The following is a 6,234-nucleotide window of genomic DNA, read 5'->3' as shown; positions in this document are numbered from 1 at the left end:
GATTTGTGCGTAGGAAAAGCTCTGTTTCTCGTTATTGGGAAGTTAATTGAAAAACTGGGTCGTCTTGTTGATAAAATGACGCGTTTTTAAAAATTAGAAATTTAAGAAAAAGGGAAGAGATCGTTATCGATTTCTTTCTGTATGATTTGTGCAAAAGCTCTCTTTCTCGTTGGGGAGTAGAATTAATTGTAAATTGGGTCGTCTCGTTTGTAAAATGATATATTTTTGGAAATTAGAGAAATTTTAAGAATTGTAATAATGGAATTTGTAATAATGGAGAAGAAAAAGGAAAAGAAGAAAATGTTATCAATTTCTTTCTATATCATTGGTGATTTGTACAAAAGCTCTCTTTCTCTCATTGAGTAAAGTTAACTATTTTCTCATTTTATTTGTAAAATAACGAGTTTCGAATTTTTGGAAATTAGAAATTCTGAGAATTGGGAATTTGACTGTAATAATCAAAAAGAAAAAGAGAAAGAAGAAAGTTATCAATTTTCTTTCTATATCATTAATGATTTGTACAAAAGCTCTCTTTTTCATTGGGAAATAGAATTAACTGAAAACTGAATCGTCTTGTTTGGAAAATGACGCGTTTCGAATTTTTGGAAATTAGAAACTTAGAGTTATGTTAGAATTTTGAGAATTGGGAATTTGAGAATCGTTATGACTGTAAGAAAAATCTCTCTTTCTCCTTATTCGGAAATTAATTATAACTTGGGTTTGGAAACTAGGAATTTGAGGATCATCGTGACGTAATAATGCAGAAGAAAAAGAAAAAGAAAAATATTATTAATTTCTTTCTATATCATTGATGATTTGTGCAAAAGCTCTCTTTCTCATTGGAGAGTAGAGTAAACTGTAAACTAAGTCGTCTTGTTTGCAAAATGACGCGTTTCGAATTTTCAAAAATTAGAAATTTTGAGAATCGTCGTGACTGTAAGGAAAAACTCACTTTCTCAGAAGCAAACTATATAAACTGGATTTGGAAACTATCAATTTGAGGATCGTCGTGACTTTTCAATAATCGAAAAGAGTCATTCGAAATAAATTACAGATATCTACGAATGTCTGATTGATAATAATACGTCCATCTCATTTGTCCACGAGGAAAAATAAGAAGAAAACGCTCGATTGCACGTATAACATAAAGACACGCGAGTACTGGAAGAAATCCTGAAGAAGGATCCCCTTTTCGATTCCTTCGAAATCGTTCTCGAGATGAACGTGCAAACAGTTTTAAAGAGCCCGATCTCGAAGACGAGAGGAGAAACGTGGGCAGGACGACGATACAAGAAACTGTGCGCGAGAAGGTGGACGAGCGAGGGCGGAAAAACGAGGGCGAGCAGCAGGAATATTCTCAGGTATGCGGGTGGTGGGTGCTGCTGGCCCCAGATGATACAACAAAGGAAAATGGAAGAAAGTATTGCAGCGAGGTGTCTAACAGAGACAGAGAGAGAGAGAGAGAGAGGAATACAGGAGAAAGGTTTAAATGCTTTTCGATACGCGGAGATTTCATCAAAGCGGAAATTCCTGCGAGCCGAGAGGGTTGCGGAGGAAGGAGAGATGTTCCCGAGTCAGGTGGCCTCGTCCCGAGGAGGCCGCGTTGTGAATCGAGCAAAAGCTCGATGGAAAAGGAAATCGAGAAGGAAGACACAGGTGGAGAAAAGGAAGAAAATGGGTGATGAGCGTAAGGTGAAAGAGAGACGGCTCGGGGTGGGAGGAAGGGAGGAAGAAAGTTGTACGATGGAGACGGAGAGGAGGAAAAGAGGACGGTGATAGAGGGAAAGAGGAAGAAGGAGGATGACGGAGCTGAATGGGAGAGCTTCGGACAAGGTAGCGAAAAGGAAACGGGGAGTTGGTCGAGAAGGAGAATCTATCCACCCTGGGAGAATCTTGGCGCGCGACGAAGATAGGAATAGGGGGAGGAAGAGGAAGGTAGGGATCTGTGCGAGAGAGATGGAGAGGGAGAATCCCTGGTGAAAGATAGTCGAGAGAGAGAGAGAGAGAGAGAGAGAACGAAGGATGGGAATGGCGGAAGAACAGGGGCGGAGGAGAAGCGTAGAAGCAGGAGAGAGATGGACGGATAGATAGGGGAGGAGGGTGGGTTGGAAGAGGAGGGAGGAGAGAGATGGACGGATAGATAGGGGAGGAGGGTGGGTTGGAAGAGGAGGGAGGAGAGAGATGGACGGATAGATAGGGGAGGAGGGTGGGTTGGAAGAGGAGGGAGGAGAGAGATGGACGGATAGATAGGGGAGGAGGGTGGGTTGGAAGAGGAGGGAGGAGAGAGATGGACGGATAGATAGGGGAGGAGGGTGGGTTGGAAGAGGAGGGAGGAGAGAGATGGACGGATAGATAGGGGAGGAGGGTGGGTTGGAAGAGGAGGGAGGAGAGAGATGGACGGATAGATAGGGGAGGAGGGTGGGTTGGAAGAGGAGGGAGGAGAGAGATGGACGGATAGATAGGGGAGGAGGGTGGGTTGGAAGAGGAGGGAGGAGAGAGATGGACGGATAGATAGGGGAGGAGGGTGGGTTGGAAGAGGAGGGAGGAGAGAGATGGACGGATAGATAGGGGAGGAGGGTGGGTTGGAAGAGGAGGGAGGAGAGAGAGGCGTGCGTGGGGAGGAAGAGGAAGGGGGGGATCTGTGCGAGAGAGCTGGCGAGGGAGAATCCCTGGTGAAAGATACTCGAGAGAGAGAGAGAGAGAGAGAGAGAACGAAGGATGGGAATGGCGGAAGAACAGGGGCGGAGGAGAAGCGTAGAAGCAGGAGAGAGATGGACGGATAGATAGGGTAAAAGGTTGGGTTGGAAGAGGAGAGAGGAGAGAGAGGCGTGCGTGGGGAGGAAGAGGAAAAGGGAAAGACTTGGAAGGGGATGGAGGGGAGGGAGAAGGAGGGAGAAAGAAGGAGGTTGGCGGGGGTTGGTGGAGCGAGCGGGCGTGGTGTGGGTGCCGGTACGGTTTTCAAGAGGAAAGAGAAGGAGAGAGGGGTGAGCAGCGAGTGGTTGGTGCATTATTGATCCCAGTGTGTGCGGACTGGGCAAAAAGAGGAGCCTCCGGCTCGGCCCGAGAAAGAGACGGAGCGATGGCGGGTAGGCGTCGCGGGGGCGAGAAAGAGAATCCGCCGATCGCAGACAGATATTAGAAATGCGTTCGCCTCTTACCAGCCGGTACATACACCACGCACCGTGCCGGGACTGACGAACCCCGGGGAGGAAAAAGCATCCGTCGTAATGCGGCGAATTCACACATGGCTGGTAAATTTATCGAGGAATTGTGCGAACCAGCCGAGGAACGCAACCTTTCCTCCTTTCTTTCCCCCTTCTCCTCTCGCCCACTATTCTCGATATACGCGCTTTCGGTCGTTGCTTTAGGCCTCTCTCGAAATCCTCCCTCGAAAATGAAATTTCGGACCGGAGACCTTTGCAATTTTAATGCTCGCCCCTTCTCAGCCACCGTGAACCGGTTTCGAGCTCGAGATGCCGAACGATTTCTCGATTTCGCGCGTAAGATGTATTTTTTTTTTAAGTAAAATGGAGTATATATATCTTGTCTGATCGAGAACAACGTTTCAAGGATGAGTTTAATTTTTAGGTATGGTGAGGGGATTATCGATATCGAAGTTGACGATGCGAATATTGTTTAAATTGCTTCGAGTTCGAATATTTTCTCACGAGGAGAAGGCTCGACTATTGCCATCCGTTTCAAAATATTTACACTTTAATCCGAATCGCTCGATACGCACGTTCGGTGGCCCGAAACATCGTGTCATAATACGTTTATACTTCGTCGTGGAACGACCTACGAATTCCTCTCTGCCCCGAGAATCGAAATATGTGAATCGTTGGCGAATAAAAATTATCGAACGGCTAAATATGGCAACTTGGAATAATCAGAGATCGTCTGTTACTATCTAGATTCTATTAAACGTTCAAAGAAACGATAGGAATTTCACGAATTCGAGAAATGTCGGCGAATAATTCGGTCGTAATATCCACTGTTTCTAAAGTATTCTTGCTTGATCGTGAAATTCGCGCGTATGTGTGTGTGTGTTTCTCGTGGAATTTTTGTTGTTCGATGATTGGCGCGGGCCTAATTTATCCGTGAGAACGAAAAAGAAGAGGAAAGAAGAAGAGAAACAGAGAGAAAAGTCGATCGAGTCGAATAGTCGAGGGAAATATATATATATATATACATATGTAGTATATGGAAGATAATGGGGGGAAAGTTTCATTCTTCGTTCGAAAATGGGGAAAACGGAAGAACATCGGTGCAATTTTTTCGCCGTTCGGTTACGAGCGCTGGGATTCGACGGAATGCGTTGTGTAATTGAATGCAATCATAATAACGTCCCGTTTGGAATGTTATCAAAAGTGCACCGTTGCATAAATAAAATGCATTTAATATTGAGCGGCCAAACGGGAGAGCGCAATTCCCCCCTCCCCTCTCTCAATGTTATAGGCGATACGAAACCTATCGCGGGAGAGAACGAGGCGGTAAAATTTTTCCAAATGCCACGATTTGCGCTGCTTTCTCTTCTCTCCGTGGAAAAAGGAGATTCCTTTTCGACGAATGGCTATTGTTAAGGGAAGGAAGAAGGGGGGAGAGAATTTGCTCCAGATCTCGAACGTTGTCGAAAAATTATCCACCATATTTATTTATTTTCCCTTTCACGATTTTTCAGCGAATGGAAACACGAAAAATTAAATTCCCTCAAGTTAAATTCAAAGCAAATATGAAACGCACGCGCGTCTACCGTGTTTCAATTTTGAAAATTTTAAATTTGTTGTTTTTCCAAGAGAGTAAGAGTAAGAGCCATCGAATCAACGATACGTTTTTTCGCGCTTAAACGAATAACTGAAGACTCGTCGAATCGAGTGATACGAGTAACAATATTCATCTTTTCGATATAACATAATAAATTAATCTCTTTTCTTTTTCGACTTCTTCACTGGATCCTCGTTCGATTCGTTCGAAATCGCAAGTATATATATATATACTGACTGATCAGTAAAAACAATAAAAATAAAAATGTACGAAAATTTAACCGAATGAATATATTTAATTATACGCAATTGCGCGTATCTGTTTACAAAACGTTCAAAGTATGTGTATCTTCAGGAAAAACAAATAAGTACCAACTACTTAGTGCTGGCAATACATTCAATAACAAAAGCACAAATAAAATTTCACAGAACTTTAAATTCTATAACAATATATATACATAAATTCTCTTCGAGAAGGGGGGACGCAAAAAGAGGGAGCGAAACTCGCGGGATTCGATTCGAAGTATTCATTCGATCCGCGGCGTTCGAAATCAATAGGAGGGGGCGAAGGACGTGGAGAAGGAAAGGGTCCTCCGCGTCTCGGCCAACAATATCCATAAATTTCCAACCCGTCCCCCTCCGGTAGAACAAACGGCCGGCCGACGATCCGAAATCGAGAAGAAACAGATCCCAGGAAGGGAAAAATCCACCCCTTCTTTTCCCCACCCGTGCCTTCATCCTCCGTGCAGTTTCGACCGTTTCGATTTCTCTTCCCCTTCCGATGATCCATTTACGTCTCGTGTCGATCGTGATCCCCTTGATATAAACGATTCACGCGCGTATGATTCGGTCGATCTTTCGTCCGAGAGGAGAAACCTCGCCTCGTTCGAAAGATGGCGGGCGAGTTGGACGAAGGGCGATAAATTCGTTTGGCGAGTATCGCAGCCAGGATCACGATGGTTCCCATGGCGATGGCAATGGTTTTGATGGTTTCTTCGATCGACTTTAACCGGGTAATTAATCGCGGGGAAATTGGAATCGATCGGCGTTCAACCGATCGTAACCGATTCATCGCATCGATTGCGTTTATCGGTACATAGGATTTTATGGATGCTTGGAAAGTGTCCTGCGCCCGTCGATTTACTATTAACGGCCTCTTAAGTAAGCGTAAGTAAGCTCGACTTGCAAGGCCACTTTATGGGCCGGTTTACTGGCCATGTCGAAGCATACCTTGAATTATATACGCTCTCCCTATAATAAGCCGATCCATTCTTGCTTCGAAGGTGAGAGATCCCTTGGAGAACGGATTGCCCTCCCTTTTAAATTATTCGATGAGTAATTTATTAAATTATTAAATTATCGGGTAGCAGATTCCTGCGATTCGTTACGATATCGTTAAAAGAAAGGAAGTAAAGTAGATCGAGTTAAATGGACGAAATCAGGGAGAAGCGGGTATTCTTTCTTATGCGAAACC

The 6,234-nt window shown here is 44.4% G+C and overlaps 1 long non-coding RNA gene across 1 annotated transcript in view; it reads left to right on the top strand.

Moving 5' to 3' along the window:
* Window positions 1–5,460, top strand: part of LOC116185155 — an 8,376-nt gene extending 2,916 nt beyond the window's left edge. The window contains exons 2-3 of the long non-coding RNA XR_004149930.1: window positions 2,971–2,984; window positions 5,340–5,460. This is a non-coding gene — a long non-coding RNA (uncharacterized LOC116185155). The remainder of the gene's footprint in view (window positions 1–2,970; window positions 2,985–5,339) is intronic.
* Window positions 5,461–6,234: the final 774 nt, after the last annotated feature.

The sequence above is a fragment of the Apis dorsata genome, unplaced genomic scaffold (assembly GCF_000469605.1).
Source record: "Apis dorsata unplaced genomic scaffold, Apis dorsata 1.3 scaffold_9, whole genome shotgun sequence".
Taxonomy (NCBI): domain Eukaryota; kingdom Metazoa; phylum Arthropoda; class Insecta; order Hymenoptera; family Apidae; genus Apis; species Apis dorsata.
The sequence above is the reverse complement of the archived record's forward strand: the minus strand, read 5'-3'. Positions and strand labels throughout refer to the sequence as shown.